The 25327-nt window shown below is 41.2% G+C and overlaps 1 protein-coding gene across 1 annotated transcript in view; it reads left to right on the top strand.

Moving 5' to 3' along the window:
• LOC114684907 (zinc finger protein 431-like) overlaps positions 1 to 25327 on the top strand; it is a 75670-nt gene that overhangs the window by 29715 nt on the left and 20628 nt on the right. The gene's annotated exons all lie outside the window — the stretch shown is intronic.

Below are 25327 nucleotides of genomic sequence, written 5' to 3'. Positions count from 1 at the left end.
GACATAAAGAAGGAGAAAAGATCTGTTTGATTTTGTTCACTTTGGTCTACTTCTAGGGGATCCAACACCCTCATACAGACATGCATTCTATCAAAACACATTTTCATCTAAAAGAATATTAAACATTTTTTTTTAAAGTATATGTCATATTGTGGAACTTTCCCTAGCACACTGTGGACTCATTTCTACTCAGCTAAGTTATTTTTTTGCAGTCAAACACATCAAGAGAATTATGTTAACAGTTAAAATAAGCAATGTGCAGAGTCCATTCACAAAAGGATTGAAATCCACTCAATCCTTCACTGAACAAGTAGCAGGGACTTTCATCACCTGCAAATGATGGAAGGCAGAAGGAGTAAAGCGTCAGGAGCATCTTCATTTTCTGTAATATAATGACATCTTTGTGAGCTGGAGAGTTGGCTCAGCGGCACTGCTGCTGTTGGGCATCTAAGTTTAGTTCCTAGCGCCCACATCAGGTGGCTCAGCAGTACCTGCAAATCCTGGTCCAGGAGGTCTGATGCACTTTTATGGCTTCCTTGGGTACCAGATATATTAATGATAAAGGTGACTATATACATATACATGTATCTTTATGTATGTATATATGTGTGTGTATGATAGACTCCACATTTTTAAAAAAGCTTTCTTCATGTATATGCTATGTTTCTTTTCTTAAAATTAATTTTGTTCATGTGTATTGTCGGAATATTGACTTGGAATGAAGTCATGTGAGAAGTATTTTGAGTGCTTGTGTGTACACTTCAAGAAAACAGGACAAGACAGTTGTGACATAAGTTTCTTCAAAACTCAGAATTGTTCTTGGAACATGTTTTCGTGTTCTTTGCAATTTAACAGGAGTGAATTTACTTCATATTACCCATTATTGTTGTTTTTCTTCACTTAAACTATGCTTTATATGCCTTAGTGGGAAAACATTTTTTTATTATGTGGATTGTTTTTTGTCATTGTATACAGTTGGAACACACTAGAACTTTATTCACTTAATCTTTCTTAACCTCCCGAGTATAAATTATCTGGGACTCTGAATAAAGTAGGCTCTTGTGTGAGTTTTTAGTGTGCCTGATTTATCAGCACAGTTCTCCCTGGGCCCTCCCTCTCTACAACGGTGACAAGTAGCTCTTGAACAGGCACCAGAAATTGGCTACAAGACAAGAGAGTTAGGACCCTCAGAGAAGGAGGTGAGTGAGAATAGTGGTGCAGAAACCAGAGAACAAGTACTTCATTTTAAATGTAAGAAGGAGCACAAGTATTAAAAGTACAACCATTATGTTGCATGCACATTATTTTTAATGGTTTCCAGAAGGCAATTTAGGTGAAGAAGTATGGGACAGAGTTCAAAAGCAAAATGAAAAGACATAAAGAAGGAGACAAGATCCCTTTTGACTTTGGTCACTTGTTCATTAACATGTTCTGCAGTCACAGTAATTAAGGAGGATGTTAATCATGAAGAAGTGATATCAAATTCTTGGAATGAATATAAACTTAATGACCAAAGTTTAAAATCAGTAAAAGAGGCAAGAAAGGTAAATTTCTTTGTTCAGACAAAATTGAGAGCAAAGCACTACTGACAAGGATGCAGGTGCCAGCTCCCTCAGCTCCCTACTGGAGCCTCCTTTAGGGACAGCATATCTTCCATTTTCTGAAAAAGATCCTGAAGCATGGGGTGAATAGTTTACTAATCAATCTAATCTTGAATTCTTTCCATTTTGATGAGAACTTAGGAGAGTTTGTCGGATGGTTAATTTCATTTACCAATTTTCCTTCCTCGCCTCATGAACTGTGCAATTCTCAGTGCAATTTCAGCAAAATCAAAATGTTTAATCTCTAATTATGCACTAACCAATCTATTTAAAACTATAGGATAGATGGCACTGGACTGTCTTCCTTCACAGTTGTACATCAATAATACATTACCTTTCCATCCTTGAGTGTCATTACTTAGAAGAGTCTTGACCAAAATCATGTACAGGCTGTAATGCCCTCTCAGAACAATAATTCTACAAATCATGGAAAACAATCATTGTTTTCCACAATGATTTCTTCATGGTCAAAGTACTTCTTGAAAACAACTATTCACTCTAAAGTTTACCCTAGATACTGGGACTCTGCTTAATTCAACAACAAATTGACATGTAGGAAAATCTCTAGTGTATTTTTGTATTAATGTTTTATTTAATGGGGCATATTCCAATGCTATTAGTACCACCGTTGGCAGGTGATTCTGAGTTGTATAAAAAAGCAAACTGAGCAAGCCATGATTGCAGGAGGTCAGGAAGTAACATTTCTCCAGATTTATAGCATATGTGCAATGCCTAAGCCTATGGTGTATATGAGTTAGCAAATCTGTTCCTGGACAGATCCTCTTGAACATTTTGTAAATCTGGAGAATTGTTATTATTAAAGAGGCTATTCTTTACTAAGCTCTATGTGTGTGGAATGATTAACCATTGGTAAGGCACATTAAATCCATAACAGCTTCACTCCAGCTTTTCAGAAAAATACTTGTGAAACAAGGTCTCTTATGATGACTCATGTTTCCTTATCCCCATGTGTAGTCACACAGGGCATTGACCTTCTTGTCATGACTCAACCTCCTATATTCTTGTATTAAATGTTTGTAGCATCAGATGATTCTAATAGAACCCATGAGTCACACAGTGGGCTGTTAATTATTGTAACAAAATGATTTGTGTGGGCAGCACAACTTCTCATTTGAGACCAGATATAGAAGAAATAGTTTATTGTGTACAGTGCAGGAGGAAACAGTCTAGGCAATAGCTACATTAGAGTTTGTTTCAAATTAAGTCAGTGAGCTGTACCAGTCTCTGTTATAAAGGAGGTTCTTTGGGTACAGTGAGTACCTTTCTGTGTACTTTACCAGCAAGTGCTACTTCATATCAAATGAATGAAGGAAAACCAACTGATGGGTGTACAATTGGAGAGGTTAGCTTGAGCCAGTGGAATTTCCAATTTGGCAAACCTCATATTGGTAGGTGCAAACCTGTTTGGCTCACTTGTGTCTGGTGAGAGGATTGAGACATGGGACATTTGACTGTGGCTTGTGTGTGAGCATACAGCACTTAACAGCTAATAGTTTACACAGGGTGGAGTCATATAATTTATTACCAATGGTATTCTCATTACCAGGAAAGATCCTACTGTCTTTTAAAATTCAATGTTGCTATCTGTAACAAATCTTTCTCTATCCCACCAGCCAGCTGCCAAATAATGACATGGAGATTTATTATTAATTATGAATGCTCAATCTTATGTTAGGCTTGTCTCTAACTAGCTCTTATAATTAACCCACATCTTTTTTGTTTTGTTTTGTGTTGTGTTTTTGAGACAGAGTTTCTCCTTATAGTTTTGGTCCCTGTCCTAGATCTCACTCTGTAGACCAGACTGGCCTCGAACTCACAGAGATTCACCTGGCTCTGCCTCCCGAGTCCTGGGATTAAAGGCGTGCGCCACCACCTCCCGACTTAACCCATATCTTCTAATCTATGTCCTACCCCATGATTTTTTTTTTTTTTACCTTTCCTTCATTCTGTTCCTGACTCCCTCTGAATTTAGTTAGCGACCCTGGTGACTCTGCCTTCTTTCCTCTCTGTGCCTGAAAGTCCCAACTGGACCTCCTGCCTAGCTATTGGCCATTTAGCTCTTTATTAAACCAACCACAGCAATATATCATTACACAGTGGGCAGCTATGTGTGCTTTAGTTATTTTTATCTTCTTTTAAAGTCAAGTGTTGGCATCTGTGTTAGTCAATTTTCTGTTCCTGTGAAGAGTCGCAATGACCATGGGGACTGTTATAATGGGAAGTATTTAAGCAAGGCTTGCTTATAGTTTTAGAGGTTTAGTCCATTTTGGCATCACAGGGAACATGGCAGTGCATAACCAGACACAGTGTCTCAAAGCTGTACATCCTATCTATAGGTAGCAGAAAGAGAAAGTATTTTGGCCTGCCTTGGGACCTTGAATCTTGAAGCCCACCCACAGTGGCACATCCCCTTCGAAAAGAACACATCAATACCTACAAGATGGGCTGGAGAGATGGCTCAGAGGTTAGGAGCACTGACTGCTCTTCTAGAGGTCCTGAGTTCAATTCCCCAGCACCCACATGGTGGCTCACAACCATCTGTAATGAGATCTGGCACCCTCTCCTGTCTACATAAGAAATAAATAAATCTTTAAAAAAAAAAAAAACCTACAAGATTACACCTTCTAATCCCGCCAAAGCATTCTATCATGACTAAACATTCAAACATACTGGCCTATAGGGGCCACTCAGCAACAAATCACATACTTCAACATTACCCATTACAAAAGGGTAGTTTCCCAGCATAAATATTACCATTACAAAAGTGTGGATTGGAAGTTCAGTGAGGAAATACTGGAACAAAGCAAGGCAAAAAATCAACTTGGCAGACTACACATTCTGTATCTCCATGTCTGATGTCAAAGCACACTTCACATCTCCAGTTCCTTTCAGCTTTGTTGAAGTAACACTCTTCTCTGCCTTGGACTGGTTCCACACCCTGTTAGCAGGTTTCCTTGGCAGGTATCTAATGACTCTGGCTTCTCCATCTTCTTGGAGTCTCCAACACAATACATGCGTCACCTTGACAGCTTCAGGAAATGGTTTCTCTGGACTTCCATGGAGAGAAACCCCTTACACATGCCTGGCCTCAGGAGCTGTCCTCTGTTTCAGAGGGAGATTCCACAACACCTTTCCAATATCCTTGACTTTAAAGCCAGAACCAAAGCCAAATCTGCCAAGTTCTGCTGCTTGCTGGGGCTGGACTTGACGGCCGCCTTCAGTTACATTTGCACCAGCTTTCCATTACTGATGTTTGCCTTCCCTGCTTAAGTTTCTCTTTAATCCCTTTTCACAATTTGGAATCCACTAGTTAAGTGGGTTCTTGCTGTGAGGTCACCACTTCCTTTAGTCCATTTATCATCAGACTTTTCTTTAAATTTTTTATATTTTTGTGCATCAGACTTAGCTTCATTATATTTGCTGTCTCCTTTTCTGCTCAAAAGTATACCATTTTTTCCTTGATCAGATTGCTGCCTTTCATTATAACTCTGCACAAGAGTGCCCACTAAAAACCAGAGGAAACAGTCAATATTAGGCTGTTTTGACATCTCTTCTGTCAAGGCAATTAATCTAAACTTCTTAAATTTAGCCCTCTTCAGAATCAGGGCACAAAGAAGCCACATTCTTTGCCAAAGTATCACAGGAACATTCTCTAGGCCACTTACTAATACTCTCCTCTAAAACCTTTGAGCAGGTCCATTATAATCTACATTTCTTGCAGTACCACTGTTCTCCACACTCCTCTTATGGCCCACTAAGGCTTACATAAAGCATTGAACCAATTTCCTAATCCAAAGCATCAAAGATCACATTCTACCAACAAGCAGCATGGTCTGGCCTGTCACAGCAGCACCCTGCTCCCTGATACCAACTTCTTTCTTGTCCAATGTTACATAGCTCTGAAGGGATGACATAACTAGAGCAAGTATTTTAAAGAAATAATTAATTTTTTTTTTAAAATTTTTTTGAGACAGGGTTTCTCTGTAGCTTTGGGGCTTGTCCTGGATCTCACTTTGTAGACCAGGCTGGCCTCGAACTCACAGAGATCCGCCTGGCTCTGCCTCCTGAGTGCTGGGATTAAAGGCATGCGCCACCACTGCCCAGCAGAAACCATTAATTTATAGTTTCATATATTCAATTATCGGCATTGTGAGGAGCATGGCGGCAAGAGTACCAGGTATGCCCTTCCAATTAACCCCAAACTCTTCCTCCTAGGGATAGGGCGGGGAGTTCCTTCCCCGAGTCTCTGATCCCTTTGTACATTGCAGTAGTCTTTGTAATCATGGAGAAAATCATATGAGAGAGACACTTCATTAATGTATTTGATGCAGTAAAGCTTTTGCATATCAGTGAAATGTTGAAACACATGAAGAAAGTCATACTGGAGAGAAATCCTATGAATATAGTCAATGTGGTAAAGCTTTTGCAAGTTACTGTCTCTTCAAAGGCTGGAAAAATTCATACTGGAAAGATGATCCATGAATTAATAAATATAGGAAAACCTTTCATAACACTTTTCTCACACTGAATTGTTCCTTTGGTGTTCAAGTAAGATTAGTAGAACCATTCCATCAATAAAATATTGTCTCATTTTGAAATTGTAACCATATTGTCATCACAGGATAGAAGAACAGAGGAAATTTGAATTATGAAACATTTTAAAATGAGCATGTTATTCATAGTGTCATCCATATTTTGTTAAGTTTATTTTGAGGGCTAAACACTTGTTCTTACTACTTTCACAGGAATACTAATGAATACCAGAGAATAGTTCAAGTGGACAAATGAGGTTGCTGCTAAACCTGTTGACTTGAGTTCATTTTCTGGGAGCCCTACCTTATCCATACAAGTTTGCCTCAGAATAGTTCACATGGACTGTGGCATATGCACACCCCCACACAAGCACATGCATAAATATTTTCAAAACCAAAATAATGGCCAGTGAGTTCATTCACCAGTTTAAGGCACTTGTTGACAAACTTGACTATCTCAGTTTGATCTCTAGTACTCACATGGAGGAAGTAGATAGTAGACACCTATAAGTGTTCCTCTGACTGGCACATGCAAACCGTGATACAGGTGTATACACAGTGTTAAAATTTTTGAAAAAGATGAAAGTAAACAAACAAAATAACCAAAATATAGAGAACATATCAAATGGTTCACAAAGAGAGGTCATTTAAAAACATATCTCAGCTGACCATAGTGGTGAATGCTTATAATCCCAGTACTTGGCAGACAGGCAGGCAGAACTCTGTAAATTTTAGTGCAGCCTGTTCCTCATAATGAGTTTCAGGACTGCCATGCTATGTAGAGAGATCCTGTCTCTAATAAGTAGAGGGATGGATAGATAGATAGATAGATACATAGATACATAGATACATAGATACATAGATAGATAGATAGATAGATAGATAAATGTCACATTATAGAATTTTTCCTAATATAATCTGGAATATCTGTACTCAACCAAAACTTTGGCTGAGTTCTTTAACATCATGAGAAGTGTGTTACCAATAACAATTAGAAGCAGTGTGCTGAGTCTCTTTACAGAGGGATTTAAGTCCACTCATTCCTTTGATAACCATATAGCAGGGACTTCCATCATTTTCCCAGTGTTAGGAGACAGAATCAATAATGTGGGCATTTTCACTTCATCTTTTGCATTATAATGACACATACATGTAATGGAGAATTGACTCAGTACTACTGCTGTTGGAAACCAAAGTTTGTTTTCTAGTATGCACATTAGATGGCTCAAAACTACCTATAATTCCTGGTTGAGAAGATATGATGCCCTCTTCTGGCTTCCTTGGGTACCACATATACACTTGGTGTAATGGCATGATTGTGTATGTTTGTGTGTGTGTGTTTGTGTGTGTGTGTTTGTGTGTGTGTGCATATGCACCTCCATATTGTGAAAAGGGCTTTCTTCATGTATATGTTATTTTTAAAATTTAATTAGATTGTGTAATTGGAAATATGTCAAGGAATGAAGGATTGTTAGTGGAGTTCTGAGTACATATGGTAACACTCCAACTAAAGAGCACAAGTGTCTTGTCACATCATTTTCTTCAAACCACAGGATTGTTTCTGGAATGTATTTTCATGCTTCTTTCAGGTATAGCAGATAGTAGTGAGTTTACTTTAGATTACACATTATTGCTTGGTCTTGTTATTCAATTAAACACTGAAACTATATTTCATATGCCTCTATGGAACAACTTGTTTTGCCAGAGACAATTTGTCCTTGTGACTCATGAGAACATTACTCATATGCCTTTTCTTAACCTTAAGAGTAAAAATTGTCTGGTGCTCTGAATAAAATTGGACATTTCACGATTCCTCAGTCTGCCTCATTTTTAGGCTCCATTGTCCCATGTCCCTATGGTTCTGGGTAGCTATTGATCTGAAGGCAACAGAAAGTGAACTGAGACAATGGGCATGTCTTGAACATATATGAGATCTCAAACTCTTCCCCATAGGGACACACTTCCTTCAAGAATGCCATGCCTATTTCAAGAAAGCTACACCACTTAATAGCCACTTCCTATGTGTTTATGGGGGCCAATTACATTCCAACCACACATTCTCCCCCCAGGTCCCAATAGGCTTGTACTAATATCATAACTCAAAATGCATTTAGTCCAACTTCAGAAGTCCCTGTAGTCTATTATAGTCTCAACAATGTTATAAAGTCCAAAGTTCAAAGTCTCTTCAGAGATTTTGGCAATCTCTTAACTGTAATCTATAAAATCAAAATCAAAAAGCAGATCACAGACTTCCAACATATAATGTCACAGGATATACATCACTAGGCATCAGCAGTTTCAATAAGGAACACCTATACTTGCTCACACATGTCTCAGTTGCACCATTTTTGCCAAAACTTTTAAGGCTTTTTCAGCCTTCTGTGGTGACACTGGCCCATCATGCCAGCAATTTGGAGGTGGAAGCAGAACACCAAAATTTAACCCAGTTTGGTCTTGTGAGGCCATGTCAGTCAGCCGTAAAATGATGACACTATTTTTGCCTGCCCAGAAATGAACTGACTTAAGCCTATCATTAGAGTTCTCAGACCAGAGTAATAATTTACACAGGTCCCCTGTGATAGGTAAAGAAACTTAATGTGAAGACAGGCATGACTTAAGGGCCATTGACCTTTTGCTCTGGAATGCCAGAGCCAATGCTCTGGGAGAACCTAGTAGCCTGCACATGAGGTAATAATAAGATAATGGCTATGAGATATTAATAGCTGCCTTTGCTTATGTAAAACTTATCGCTATTTGAAAGGTTGAATTGGTTTTTTTTTTTATTACTATATAGCAGGAAAAGTGGAACAACTGAGGGAAGTAAAACAATTTTCTTGCCCAGCTGTGGATTCCATGGATAGCTGTAACACTCACCTTTCTGATATCTGCCTTAAAACTGAACTTACCCGCCTGCCACATGGCATATTGCATTGGCTCTACCACTGACTTCCTTCTACTAGCGATAAGAATAAATTCATTTAATTTGAGTTGGAATAAAGTCTAAGTCTTTAGTCTTTTCCTGTGGATTAGAACACCAAAATATTCTATGGTCAAAATCAACAGAAATTAGAAGCCAAAAAGTAAAGATGTCCAGTGTGAGGACCTGGGTTGAGAAGATAAATATGAAAGATTAGGATTAGTAGGTCACATATAAGTTGCTTCATATTTGACAGAACACAGTTCAGGAACATAGTGAGGTAGTAATTCTGAGAGCTTGTGAGAACACTCTAGGAAAGCCAAAGTCTTGTGACCTCAGTTTCTTAGAAACAGAATTGTTCTTGGAAGGTGTTTTTTTTTTTTTTTTTTTTTTTTTTTTTTTTTTTTTTTTTTTTTTTTTTTTTGCTTCTCCAAGGTATAGTGGATAGGAGTGCATTTACTTCTAATTACCCATTCTTGCTCGATGCAGTGATTAAATGCTTATGGCTCTATGGAAAAACATCTTTTTGCCACACATTGTTTGTGGCTTGATTGTATACTACTTGAGCTCAGGAGAAATTTACTCTTGTGACCTTTCTTAGGTCTCAGAATATATATTGTCTGAGGAGGTCAATAAAGTTGGCTATTATTGCATGTGACTTTAGTCTGCCTCAACTCTGAATCCCATTGTCCCAGGTACCACTGACTCTAGGGATGTGATAAGGCTCCACACCTAACCATGCCCCCAGCCCCTCAAGCAGGATTCTTGGGAGAGGCTCCCACCTGACCACATCCCCAGCCCCTCTCTGGGAGATTTTAGGGAGAGGCTCCCACCTGTCCATGTCCCTAACCCCACAAGAATTCTAGGCAGAGACTCTACCCCTAAGGCATGCCTCTAGGCACTCAGTGAGGTATTATAGGCAGGGTCTCCACCCCCGAGCCACAACTCCATACCCCGTTTTCCATACATATTGCCCTACACTTGTGTTTATTGTCATAACTGTTTTGGGTCTAGAAGAGCGGGCTTTCTTCTGAATCCCCTTGTCTCATCCCTGCCCTTATCTTACACTGGTTATTTCTCTCTCTTGCTGTGACCTTATACCCTTGAGTGGACAGTTCTAATGTAGGTGGCATATAGAGATTCATATCAGATAAGGAATGATAGGAATCAGAAGTCCAAATGGTAGTGAGCTGAGAGTGTAGGGTGATGAAGTCAGCTCGGCATTGATAAAGTGCCAAGCTGGCCTTCCAGTGCAGTATTAGTCCCGTTCATTATCCTACAGCCTGGGGAAGTTGTCCCTGAGGCTTTGGATTGCAGAAGTGAAGTATGGAGATCGAAGACCTCAGCTGTGTCTTTAGCAACCTTAAAGCCTGCAACTGCTGCATCTGCAGGATCTGACTGATATTGCACTGCATGTCCTCATCCATGTGTCCCTGCAGTGAGATGGTAGGGGACACAAGCAGAGGCACAGGCTGGTGCACCTATTGAGTGCTCCACTGACCCCTGCATTTCCCCCCTTCAAGCCTAAGTTTGTTAATGCTCCATGAGTTAGGCCTGTAGTCAGGGAGGTTCCCAGATGCCACAAGCCTGTCCCAGTACAGAAGGGGAAACTGAGGCTCAGGCAGTGACAAGAATGCTGAAGGAAAGTGGGAACTCCAAGATGGAATCAGGAGTCAGTGAACTCATCTGGTCGACGTACAGGAGATGGCTGTTATATAAATCCACAAAAGCACCAAGCTCCTGGGCCTCCATCTGTGGGGACAGGAGAAGGGGAAACAGAGGGATCAGAGGTTCGAGGTCGTCCTTGGCTGCATAATGAATTTGAGGTCAGCCAGTATCAGCTAAGACCCTGCCTCAAAGCAAAGATGTAGAGTGGAGTAGAAGAAAGGAGAGGAGACAATTTGGAAGGGCAGGCCCTTCCATAGCCAGACAGACACACTTACATACCTCTGTACCTGAGTCAAAATCCCATGTTCAGTGTCCACTGATGACTGACTCAGGAAAATGACCTTGAGGTGCACGGATAAACATAGATCCTGCCAGCCGTCCCTGTGTGCTCCGTCACATGCCCCCTGCTCCATAGAGCCAGTACCTCAGTCATCTGCTACAAGGCTACCACCTGGCCACAAAGAAGCTTCCTCCACAAAGATTTCTGAGCAGGCCTGCTGCACCTTCAGAGCACTCTTCAGCATGAAGATATCTTTGGACAGTGCTGTGATATTGTGGGGGAGAGCCCTCAGTGAGTGGCCACACCCATCCGGGCAGGCACCACGGACATCTGCACCCCTACTGGGCAGCTTGGTAATGGGTCACTGATTCACTCCGGTAGCCAAGCTGACTAGGGACTTTTATTGGTATAACTCAGTGGCTAAAACTGTCCCTAATATTTTTTTTTGGGGGGGGATCTAAGGAAGTATATTTATTTATAGCCCTAAATGGATTCCAAATCACATTTTGACATCTATTAATAAAGTTTTCTTGACACCCAACCCTGTCTGCTCACAGCAAATAGGAACAAGACCTAATATTTCCTGCAGGCCCAGAAATACTTCGTCATATTAGCCGTTCACTCCCTGGTATCTGTTGGCCAATCAGGTGAAAGACTGAGGCTGCCTGGCTATGCCCAGGAAGCCATAAACATCATTTGGATTTTAACCTCATTTTATGGATGTCTAAGGTTAACCTTTGACCTCCACACCTGCACATGCACACAAAGAGCACACACAAAGGATCCATTTGTGACCCTGTGAAATGGCTCAGGGGGTCAAGGCACTTGCTGCAAAGCCTGTCTCTACCTGGGTTTTTAATCCTGGGACCCATGTGGTCGAAGGAGAAAAATGATTCAGCGAATTTGTCCTCTGACCTCCATACATGCCTGCCCTGTCCCCCACATTAATAAATACATGTAATTTAAAGAATGTTAAAATGGTCGATGGTGGATGGAAAATGGCTTCAAATCCTGGCTAATGATTCATTTTGTGACTGTGTGACCTTGTGTGAGTGGCTTCCTCAGTCTGTGCCTGTTACTTCAAATGGGACAATTAGAGAGTAAGGGATGAACTTGGTTACTACGGTTATAATTACCAGTCTTGGCATCACACCAAGAGTAGCTTTATCTCTGAATCTCTCTTTTCTCTGTGCCCCATACTCCCGTGTTAGAAATGGTCTGATTTCATAAGACCTTGCCAGCTCTTAAGATCCTCATTTCTGTGTAACCTCAGCTTCATGGGCCACAACAGTGAGCCAGGAGGGAACCCACCTTCTTGTCCTTGTCCTTTTCCAGGGCCTCCTGGGCATGATTCTGGGACTGGGAAGCCCTCTTGAACTTTGTACAAATCCTACAGCTAGGCCAGGGTCACATGCCTCTGGGTCTTCTTAAACAATGCCTCATGCTGCACCTGTTGCTCTGGATGGCACACAATTCTCTGGATATTTAGAATCCAAAGAAGCTTGGATGATGGTGCTTTTCCCACTCTTCATGGGGAGGAGATGGCTTTCTATCTCAAGGAAGGTTCTGGATTCCCACTCAATCCAAGGAATATTCTAGTCTTTTCATACACCTCTGGCTGTGTGTCCTGTGACAGAGAGTTAAGCCTCTGTGTGCCTCACATTCCTTACTTGTTGATGCAGGCATGTGTTTCAGGTACTTAGAGGCCAATGCAGGAGGATCATGAGTTCAAAGGTCAGTGTGAGTTCAAAGGCAGCCCAGGAAACTGACAGAGATGTAGATGAATGGTCTTGTTAAATAAGAAACACAGAGCCAATGCAAAGATGAAAGCCAGGAGGTCAGAGCTAAAAACCTTACCCTTCACTGCTGTTGTTATCCTCTTCTAGCAAGAGAGCTACTTCCTGTCTGTCTTTTTTATAGACTTTCTTTTTTTTTTAAGATATATTTATTTATTTATTTATTATTTATTCATTCTGGTGTTCTGTCTGCACACCAGAAGAGGGCACTAGATCTCATTATAGATGGTTGTGAGCCACCATGTGGTTGCTGGGAATTGAACTCATGACCTCCGGAAGAACAGCCAGTGCTCTTAACCTCTGAGCCATCTCTCCAGCTCCCATTTTATAGACTTTCTATTCTGCCTTCTCATTGGTTGTAAACCCAACCACATGACCTCCGCGTCACTGCCTGTCTGTACAGACCTCCAGGTCTTCTATGGTTGGTATTGAGATTAAAGGCGTGTGTCTCCATGCTGGCTGTATCCTTGAACACACAGAGATCTGCCTAGCTCTGCCTCCCAAGTGCTGGGATTAAAGGTGTGCACCACCACCATCCAGTTTCTGCTATGGCTTGCTATTAGGTTTGAACCCCAGGCAACTTTATTTATTAACACACAAATAAAATCACATTTCAGTACAATTAAAATATCACCATATGGAGGTGCATGCTACTTCTGCCTATAAGGGAGAGAGAGAGAGAGAGAGAGAGAGAGAGAGAGAGAGAGAGAGAGAGAGAGAGAGAGAGAAGGGGGAGGAGTTTTTTCTTAAATGGGACTTTACATAAGATAACATCAGGACACTGGGTAGGTCCCCAAATGGTAGGTCCCCCAAGGGACAGTTCAGAATACTAACACACAAGGTGTTAGGTCTCAAACCAAGGACAAACAGTTGAGTCACCTAATTAACATATAAAAGCAGACATTGTCCACCAGATTCTCCATGCATCCCTCAGTCCCTACCTGTTGCTGGGTATGGCTGGCATACCCTGACCACTACCCTGAACTTCTCCATCTCAGGAGCTGGGCTGCCCTTCCCCCAGATGCCCTTCCCTACATAATCCAACATTTTGGTAATCTGGTTCTTTTTCATCTATCCTTTAGCTTTCTGACCTCTTGGTCTGCCTCTCTCCTCTTCCCTACATGCATGGCAATTTAGAGAGTTCCTGTCCTAAAAAAAAAATCAAAAGAAAAAAAAGCATTTATCATAGTATGGAACTTTTCCTAATGTAATCTAGACTGTACTCAACTAATACTTTTGTTGTCTTTATTCACATCAGGAAGACATCTGTGTTAACAATGACAATAAGAAGCATTGCAGAGTTGATTCACAGTGGGACAGAAATCAATTTAATCCTTCCATGACCATGTATTACAGACTTTTATCACCTACAAGTGATAGAAGATAGGAGGAGTAATGGGGTAACGTCATCTTCAGCATAATAATGACATACTTGGGGCTGGAGAGATGACTCAGTAGTACTGCTTTGGGTGTGTATCCAAATTTTGTTCATAGCCTGCCCATGAGATACCACAGAATTAAGTGTAATTCCACATATAGGAGATCTGATGCTGTCTTCTGGCTTCTTGGGTATCAGGTATCCAAATGGTATAAAGATATATATGCATATCTTTATATTTTATATAGTATATATAAAGCAAATACATTTATATATTACATATATGATTCAGTTTTGTAAAAAGGACTTTCTTCGTATATTCATCAGTATTTTACAAAATTAAATGAAATTAATTTAATTCAGTGTTTTATGAGAACACAGTCCAGGAATGGAGCCATGTGAGGAGAATTCTGAGTATTGTGGGAACACTAAGAAAACAAGACAAGAGTCTTGTGACCTTATTCTTTTCAAAACAGGGGTTTGTTCTTGGAATGTGTTTTCTTGTTCCTCCTAGGTGTAGCAGATATGAGTGAATAGACCTAAGATTACTTATTATTGCTTGCTTTCCTTATTCCATTAAATGTTAAATTATCTTTATATGCTTCTACAGAAAAACATATTAGTGCCATGCTTGGCTAGTCCTTGTGATTTTCTACAGATTGAACTTATGAGAAATTTACTCATGTGATCTTTCTTATCCATCAGAGTACAAATTGCAACTCTGCATAAATTTGTTTCTTATACAATGCTTTAGTTTACTGCTTGTATTGGTTCCATTGCACCAGCTCCCCTACCTCAAGAGTCATGGTAAGTGATTGCTGGAACAGGGACCTGAATCAGCCAAGAGATAAGAGATTGGGAATCCTCACAGAAGGAAGTGAGTGAGAATAATAAGGCAGAAACCAAGGAAGGATTTACATTATGTCAGATTTATGCATCATTTTTTAAGGAAAGAAAAAACATAACTATTAAAATCATATCTATTCAACTACTTGTAAGTTGATTTTGATTATAATCCCTATTCTCCTGAAGAAGGAACTTTAGATGAAGAAGTATGGGACAGAGTCTTAAAGAATATTGAAAGGGCATATAAACAAGGGAAAAGATCCCTTTCAGTTTTGGGTCTCTTGACCATTAGTTCAGACTGTTATCAAAATACTTAAGGAAGATAAGGAGGATATTAATCAGGTAGAAGAGATAACAAATTCCTTGGATGAGTAAACTGGATTATCAAATCTTAAAATTTGTAAATGAGGCAAAATAGAATATCTTCCCTGTTTATGCAAAATCTAAAGTAAAAATTTCACCACAAAGGCGAAGATGATGATGATGATAACTGTCCCAGGTCTCTTACTGTAGCCTCTTTTAGATAGATATCCTCCATTACCTGAAAATGGCCCTGAAGCACAGGGTGAGGGATTTGATAAATAATTTAACTTAAATTCCCTCCAGTTTCTGAGGAGAACTTAGGAGAACCTATGAAAAAAACAGTGGTATAACACAGGCAAGCTTGGGTATGCAGAGAAAAGGAATTTGTTCACCAATTCCTTTCCTGCCTTTTGAAATGCACTTGGTATTTCAAGTCAATTGCTGCAAAATCAAAATATTCAACACCCAATTATGCACTAACCAAAGAGTTTAAAACTCTAGAAGGAGAGACAGCATCAAACAGTTCTCACATCTTACTTCTAGAGGCAAGGGAAGAACTGCAGCTATTTGAATCCAGACTAAAAGAGACATTTGTGTATCATGGGGGTCCTTCACTGCCTTTCAACTTAGTTAATGTCCCACTAAATTATCTCTTATAGCACAAGAGGATAGACCCCTGGAATCAATTTATTCACAAGATAAGGGCCATAAATTACCAAATGCTTACATTACTCTTCTTGCTCAATTATTAGATCAGTAGAGGAATTCATGACAACCATTATATGGATATGATACTTGCTGTATTATTTTACAACTGACTCAGTTTCAAATAGTGTTACACACCTCACCAAGGCAGTAGTGGCATATGCCCTTAATCCTAGTGCTTTGGAGGTGGAGGCATGTGAGACTTTGAGGTTGAGGCTAGCCTTATCTACAGAAAGATTTCCAGGACAGGCAAGGTTACACAGAGAAACCCTGTCTCAAAAAATGAAAGAAAGAAAGAAAAGATGAAAGGAAGGAAGGAAGGAAGGAAGGAAGGAAGGAAGGAAGGAAGAAAGAAAGAAAGAAAGAAAGAAAGGAAGGAAGGAAGAAGGAAAGAGAGAAGAGAGAAAAGAAAAAGAAGTATTACATAACTCTTTGGATTTTCAGATTTAATTGTTGGTTACCAAAGAACGACAGGAAATCATTAGCTGGTTGACAAGCTATGAAATTTTCTCATACAAGCTGAATTTGTGATAATAAAAGTTGTCAAATCTCCCATTCCATAGGCAGACACTTATTTTATTAATGGTTCATCTAAAGGAGTATGGGAGATTCATGATACATTCTTCAATCTCATATTCTTTTTCCTCACTCCAAAAGGTGGAACTGTCTGTTTTGATTAATCTATTATGGTTAATTCATAAACTCTTTAATGTCATTTTATCATTTCCTTATGTTGTAAGATCATTCCCGTAATACAGACTGCTTCAATTTCATCTTCTCTTTCTGTTATGCTCCTACTACTACCTCTGGTTAAAGCCTGAATGCATCCTTTGTTCATTACACATTCTCATGCACACTCTAACCTCCCTGATTTCATTGAAGAAAGAAACAAGCAAGGTGATGTATTAACCTGCCCTATTTTTACTTCTCCAGAACAGGAACATCAACACCTACATCATAATGCTAATAGACTTGATGTATGGTGCTACATCCCATTCAGAGAAGTGAGACAAATAGTGCAGGAATGTCCTATTTGTGCTCCCTGACACTGTCATAGTCATATAGCTGGACTTAATCCGAGAGGTAAAAGTACTAATGAAGTATGGCAACCAGCACCGCCACCAGTGCTGGTTATCATCCTTTCATTGGTGCCATGAACTTGGATATTGGAATCCAGGGCTGAGCATTGTCGGAAACCTATACCAAGGACCTGCAACTGCTCCCTATGCTTTTTTCATTCACTTGCCCAGCCACCACTGCTGCCGCCACCACGGTACCGCATTGGGACTGTGTTCATGCTGCTGCAACCGCCGCCACATCTTCCCCATCACATGTACTGCCAAGATTGGTGAGTTTCCCCACCATTTCCTGCAACCTCAGCCTGAGCTATATTCCTCGTGCCAGATCCCGGATGTCCTTGGGCTGTGCTGGGACCCACTCATTCTCTTGATGAAGGGGTCAATGCTGTTGGACCCCTAGGGGGGTCTCCAGCTGAGTACACTCCCAGCCCTTACTCCTCTCTTAATGAAGCAGGGGAGGAGTAACTTGTGCTGCTCCTTCTCCTACCTCAGGGATGCCTGGGACTGGAGTCTGATCCCATTTCATTATTTCAATTTTTTATTTTTCTCTCTTGGCGCTGCAGCCATAGGACATAGGGGTGGATACCAGTAAATTTGGCTGTTTCAACCCTGATATTTCATGGGAATTATCTAACTTCTGCCAGTGAACAAGCAAATGAAAAGTGTTACCTTATCCCTAAGCTTTCTACCGAAGCTCTGAACCCTTCTCCTTCTCCATTTCTTTCTCTGCCGTGTGCAAACACTTCTGTCTATCTGACTTCTGCTCTCCACTCTCCAGTACTGGGTAGGCTTTAACTCACCTTAACTCCTCCCACTCATTCTCAAGCTGCCCTGAGAGACACAAATGGGTCTGAAAGAAGGCTAGGATACATGCAAAATAAGTTTACGATCAGGACCCACATGGGGATCACAGTAGTCAGGATGGCTCTTTAGCCAGAGATCAGTTCACATCCTGCCTCCTGGCAGGTCTTCCTAAAGCTATCCTCAAGGAAAGAAAAAAAATTAAGACACAGAGTAAAATCTGTCTCTTGTTCCTCAGACCTCCCCCACATAGGGCTAAAACTTAAGCATCTGGAGAGCAAGGCTCCTGACCCCACAGGCAGAAGTTTCAGCCGTGGCATTTAAGGTGTACCAGGGGAGAAATGAAAAAAGCCCAAGAACAGAATTGCCAAGTGCTGACACATGCTGGCTCCCAAAAGCCATTGGGTCCCAGTTTTAAGTGTGAGGGGGAAAAAAGGCCACGTAGGCTAATGAGTGCCCTGCCAGCTCATCAACTGAGCCCTGTTCCAAGTGCTGCTTAGAAAGACAACTGGTCAGCTGACTGCACCCAGGCACCAAGGGGCAAGGGAACATCAAGCGAAAACCTCCAGCAGACCTAGGCTTGGCCACAGGCTCACAGGGAACCCAGAAGGCAGCATGGAAGTGGTCCATTTCTTTCCTTCTGGACACCAGAGCCACTAACCCAGTCCTGGGAGTTTTGGGGTCTCACCTCTCCTCATTTCCCTATTGTTAGGGTAGGAAGGACAGACTTACCCCCTCCCTAGACTTAATTGCACTTTCAGGGTTACTTAATGGGAAAAGATTTCCCAGCTAAAACAGGAGATTTCATTTCATTGTTCCTCCATGTGCCTCACTCCAGACCTGTCAGAAGTGCTTCTCCTCTTCATGCACACAGACAGAGCCCTGATCTCTGCCTTGTCCCTAATTCCAAAGAAATAAGTTCTCACGCACCACAAGCTTTTCTCTTCCCAGTTCCCTCTTCTAATTAACTGCTCAGTTAGTGGCTGCTTTGGTCCACCACAGAACTGGAGTCCAGGGATCATGAAGTAAGAAACTGTAACAGCTAGAAGGTATTGCACTTCCAGACCCAAAAGTGTCTGGGTTCTACAAAAACAGACTTTAATATAACCATCTATTACTGTTAAATGCTCTCAACAATTGATCACCTGTCTCCTGGATGCTAAACTAGTAAAGGAAACAGGTGCCTTAAAATAATCTGTCTCTGGGGGCTGGAGAGATGGCTCAGAGGTTAAAAACACTGGCTGTTCTTCCAGAGGTCCTGAGTTCAATTCCCAGCCCCATATGGTGGCTCACAACTGTCTGTGATGAGATCTGGCGCCCTCTTCTGGCCTGCAGGGATACATGCTAACAGAACACTGTATACATAATAAATAAATAAATAAATCTTAAAAAAAAATAATCTGTCTCTGATAAAGCTTAAAAACAAGTTCCAATCTCTCTTTCTCATTAACACTAACCAATATAAGCAGAGTACTAAACACTACAATGGTCACTAATTTTCTCATGGCTGCTTCTTAACATGTTCAAAATTTTTCTCAAGCTCCAGAAACCAGCTTAAATCCATCTGGACAAGTCGGATATACTTCAGGCTTTTTCTGGTCTCACCAGCATCCTGTCAGACACAAAAGCGGCCAGAGTGTCAAGCCAAGAGCAATGGATAGCTCCAAGGCAGCAAGACAGCTCACTATCCTAGGATGCTTGTCTACCTTGGAACGCATCCTTCCCTATCCCTGCCCCCAAGAGCCAACCGAAGCCCACCAAGTTAGCTGGAAGCAGTTTTTCTAGGAGAAACGACAGCCCTATTCCTATTCACTCACTTTTTTATAATAAGCAGAAAGTCCGGAATGTTAGGATCCTGCCCTGACTCTTGCACATTGGCTGCTTGGGGTCTTGTCTCTTACATCATCGGGGGCACTGGTGACTATGTGCGTGCAGCATGGTCACACAATCTGTGCCTTAAAAGCTCGATGCAGACCCCACCCTCTCTCTCTGCCCTGTTCTGCTCCCTCTTCCTCCATCTTTCTCTCATCAGGCCTGGTCCCCTTCCCCACTTTTCCTTCCTAATAAAGCTCTGAAAACTTAAGTGAGTTCTGTTGTGAGCGTGACCTTCTGCATGCCACAACCAGTGGCGCCACCAGTGCCGATTATCATCCTTTCACCAAGTGAACTCTACATCTCCCCATTTAGAGAAAAAATAGTGGCCATAATAGGGGAAGAGATTTGCCTTAAAAAATGAGTATAATATGACTTATTGTACATAAGGGAATTATTCCCACAGGAAGGGAAGTATAAGTAGTGCCCCCCCCCCAAAAAAAAGGTTGATTTAAAATCTGTTGTTTACCATAGAGAAGGTTGTAAACAGTAGTGGAATTGCAATAAGGAAAGATATATTTGCATTCGTAGATAGCAATGTGATAGAAAAACACTATTTTTTTTTTTTTTTTTTTTTTTTTTTTTTTTTGGTTTTTCGAGACAGGGTTTCTCTGTGTAGCTTTGCGCTTTCCTGGACTCACTTGGTAGCCAGGCTGGCTCGAATCACAGAGATTCGCTGCTCTGCTCCAAGTGCTGGATTAAAGCGTGCGGCAACGCCAGCGAAAACATATTAATGGGAGATTGTATAAGCCCTTTATTTTGACAGTACTTATGGGTGATCTTATGAATAATTTCTCTGTTATTTGTGCAGGTGCATCTATGGAGCATTGACTTGTCATTCTGGAAACACAACATTACTTGCTCTGATGTTAATTCTTTGTTTTTCTCTAGGTCTTTCTATCTAACATATTCTTTAGACTCTGTCTCCTTTAGGGCAAAATGCTTTTGGGCAACAGCAGAAGCATTATCCTTTAAAATGAAAAAATTAAACTTTAGATAGCTAGATGCAGCACAGTGTGGGGTATTTTGATGAGTGTATACACACTCTTTTCATTTTAATTTTTTTTAAAACAACATGTATTTTCTTCTTCTTTTTATTTATTTATTATGTACAGAAAGGGTGCAGATTCATTAAGATGTTTGAGTACATGTGGATGCTGGAATTGAATCAGACTCTGGAGAGTAGTGGTGCTTTAATCTGACATCTCTCATCATTTTAAGTTTTTATCATTTAAGTATTTGATGGTATAGTTCCTCAATAGTTTGATTTTCTGAATTGTAAGTGATTTCAGTAACATGATTAATATTTTATAAGCTGCAAAATTCTCTAAAGCATTTGCTACTGTAAGTAAAGCTGTTGTATGTTTTTATTTGTTGTGGTAGTCCTAAAAAGGGGAAAGTGTATAATAAATGACTAATGGCATATTAGGTCATTTCCACTCTGTGAGCAGAAGTGATGATCATATTTGAAAAGGTATTGATTGTTATGTGAACATAAACAACAAATTCTAAGATATGGGTAATATCTGTTTGCCAAATGGTGTTGGTTTTTCACCCCTGAGGATTAATTCTCCCAGCAGATGACAGCAGAGTAAAAGAACAAGAAGGATGGGGCATGATAATTTGCTGAGCTTGCTTACAAGCCAAGGAGAATTGTACATGTAAAAGTTTTGCATTTTAATGAGGAAGTTCATTAGATTCTTGAGTGGCCTTGAAAGAAAAAGCTAGGGTCTATGAAAAGGGCAGTCCATTGGCTTGAGCATTGGTGGATGTTAATAGACCTGGCAAATTAGAATCAGCATGAATATGAGTTATGCAAAAATGATGAGTTCATTTTCATATAGATATTGAAAGGGACAAATAATTGTGAAGTCACACTAGTAGTGTGGTAGATTTACATCTTGCAAGTTCTAGTAGAGGAACTGATTAAGTGCAATATGCAGAGTCCATTAAAATATTCAATGTTTGGGGGATATCTAATAAAAGCTGCTTGATTACAGCAAGTTCAGACAGTTGAGCTGTACAACAAGAGGTGGGTAGAAGAACCCAGAAGTTGCTCAGTCCATGATTGTCTATGTCTCTTATGGTCTTCAGTAAACTCTTCAATCTGGAAGAAGTACTCTAATGTCAGTATACAAGTATACATGCCAGTGAAGGAATTGAATTGCTACCAAGGTGAGGGAAAGCAGGTGAAGAGCGAAAGCTTCCTTCCTCCTTGTCCTTATATAGGCTTCCCACAGAAGGTGTGGCCCATAATAAGGCGTGTCTTCTGAGTTCAGGAGGCAGATTATAGCTTGTGTTTTCCTACCTCAAAAATTCAGATTAGGAGTGGATTTACATACTTCAAATCAAGCAAAAAACCCTCACAGGTGTGCCCCTCATTTTTGTATTTAGTTTTTTCTAAATGTATTGAAGTGGACAAACAATAATAGCCCCCACAGGAAAGTAAGACAGAAACTGGGCCAGGATTCACTCAGTGGATACAATGTTGAACTTGGCTTCCTGCTTTGAAGATGCTTATTCTTGTGAGCCATCTCCAAGCTCCTAATCTTTTACAGCTTATTTACATAATACCTACCATTTCTGTTTTCTCCTGGGCTTTTCTTATACATATCATTTGTTACATGGTGTCCAGGTAGAAAAGGTCTTCCTCCAGTCATTCTCTGCCAACTAGCATTTCTTGTTTTGTTTTTTTTTTGTTGTTGTTGTTTTTGTATTTGTATTTGTTTTGTTTTTCTTCTAAGATGGATGGGTTCTGATGTAACTGTATTCAACTCTTCTCTGCAGCTGAGAATGACTCCAAATTCCACAGTCTCCCACTGCTGCCTTCTGAGTGCTGGGATGAAAGGCTTCAGCCATCATACTGGTTTATGCCATACTGAGAATGGAACCCATGGCTTTGCACATCCTAGCCAAGCAGTCTACCAACTGAGCTCAGCCCCAGGCCCTAGATTCTTTCATATGTTAATCTTGATGCCTCTCTCTGCATATCCTTCTGTTATTCACACAGTGTTAGTGTACCACACTTGGCCAATAAGTGGTTTATGAAAAATTGTCATTGACACCCTGAGTTCTTTTTAGGAAATACATATTTGAAAATATCTACAAGTAGTCCTACCTCAGGCTATTAGTCCATTATTTTCCAGGATATTGAAACTTGGAATCATGACTCCTGTCTGTAATCTCACCATGTAGAACACAGAGGCAAGATCATTCCATGAAGTATAGCTGAGTCAGTAGTACATTGCAAATTCAGGCCATTTTTTTTTTTTAACTAAAGTGTGATAACCTGTGTACAAACAAATGAACAAGTAGATAAAATGTAGAGTCCAGCCTTTCTGAATGATGAGTTCAGAATTTGTATCATTCTGGTGCGTTGGGGTAGGTGTGTCAAGACTATTGGTAATAACTGGAATAAGAGCATTGTCATGACTGAACACGCAAGGGCTAGGAACTTGACAGTTTGACATTCATGTATGTATATGTGTTTTTATTCTGGGTGGGCACATATATGCACACATGCAGCAGGTTAGAAATGGCTCTGTATACCACAGTGCACATGTGGAATTCAGAGGAAAGTGTGCATAAGTTGGTACCATATAGATTCTAAGAGATGAATTCAGGTCATTAGGCTTGGCTTCAAGTGCCTTTAAGCAACCTTACTGGCACAAATGTTAAGACTCAAAATTTCTTCTTTTCTTGTTATTCATGAGCAATGAATTTCTGTGAAAAAATAGTAAAGCCAGAGATTCATCAATTTTTACCTTATTGAAATATAATTCACACAAGTGAAAGTCCCCATTTTAAACTGTTTTGTTCACCAGTGCCACTACTTTATATAGCCACCACCACTGTTCAAAAGCACTAGATTATGTGAGACCCTATCTTTAAAAACAAGTCTGGAGGTTGTGTTGGCACAGTCCTGTGACCCCACTAGGGGCAATGGAATGAGGGGGGCAAGGAGCAGGTGAATGAAGTAGACTAATGTCTCACTCAATAGCCAACTTTATTCGTAGCCCCAGACAATTTAATCTGAGGATTAAGAAAGGTCACATGAGTCAAGTTCTCATGAGTTCAGGTGAGGGGGTGGAGGCAGCTCCCCTACATGTATGTCTTCAGGGTTGGTTCACCTTGGCCTATGGTAGGGGATGGGTGCCATCTCTCCAGTGAGCAGGGGCCAGATCTCTTGCTGTAGTGTCCAGCAAGAGGAAAGGCCAGCTTTCCCAGGGCCAGTGAAGAGTGCAGGCAGCTCAGTATTGCCCTCTGATTTCATCTCACATGGTCCTAAATCCTCCTAAGGTGACACAGGTAACAGACATCCACACAGACCCCAGCTGTGGCTGGACCATGGACCCAGACATGGCCCTCAGCAGCAGCTTGGGGCCGGTTAACATCCTGGTTCTGGGTAGAGGGCCTGGCCACTCAGGTGAGAATGGTTGTAGCCCTAACCTTGGACATCTATGTGACCTTTGGTGGCACTGCAGAACCTTGACTTCTGCACAGACCCCAGCCACAGTCGAATCATGGACCCGAACATGGTCTTCAATAGTGGTTGGGTCTGGATGTCAGCACTGCCCCAGTGGCAGTATGGCCCTGAGACACCAACATGGCCCTCAATCTCAGGTGTCTGCACATCCTTTGATGGTAACAGGTGCATCAGACATCAGCATACACCCTGGCTAAAGTAGGGCCATGGATTCTGACATGGCTGTACCTCTGTCAGGACATCACTATGACATTGAGTAGCAGTGCAGGCCATTCAGATCTGGATACACCCTGGCCCTCAGACATCAAACTGGGCTCAGGTGGCTGATCTGACCCTAGGCATCCTCATGGTACTTGGTGGCAACAGGAGCTACATGCATCAATCTAGACCCTGGGCGTTATAGGGCCACAGACCCAGGCATGCCCTTGGTAGCAGCCTGGGCCCAGATGACATCATGGCACTGGGTGGCAGCACAGTCCACCCATATCTGTATGGCTTTGCTGAGTTGTGGCCCTCAGACTCCAACCAAGTCAGAGCATCCAGCTCAGCCCTGGCCTCTGTATTGTCCCTAGGGTCAGCCTGGGCCACAGACTTCAACACAGACCCTAGCTGTAGCTGAGCCACACACTAAGACATGGCCTCAGGCAGCAGCTCTGCCTGGTTGATGTCCTACTTCCAAGTGGATCAGGATGGCTCTGGTAGCAGTATGGCCCCTGGACACCAAAAAGGCCACAGGCTATAGCCCAGATCCCAGGATTCACGTGGCCTTTGGTAGCACCATGGGACATAGGCATCAACATAGTCCTCAGCTGTGGTAGAACCACAGACTCAGACATGGTCCTCGGCAGCAGCCTAGGCCTGGTTGTCACCATGGTCCCAGGTGGCAGCAAAGTTCACACTGATTGATATGGTCCCAGTAGCAGCATGGATTGTGGACCCAGACATGGACCCAGGAGGTGACCCACGCCACTGAAATCAGCATAACATTCAATGGCAACAGAAGTCATGGACATTAATAGACCCTGGTTACTCTAGAACCAGG

Source organism: Peromyscus leucopus, chromosome 22 (assembly GCF_004664715.2).
Source record: "Peromyscus leucopus breed LL Stock chromosome 22, UCI_PerLeu_2.1, whole genome shotgun sequence".
Classification (NCBI taxonomy): Eukaryota; Metazoa; Chordata; class Mammalia; order Rodentia; family Cricetidae; genus Peromyscus; species Peromyscus leucopus.
This window is presented reverse-complemented; position numbering and strand designations above follow the sequence as displayed.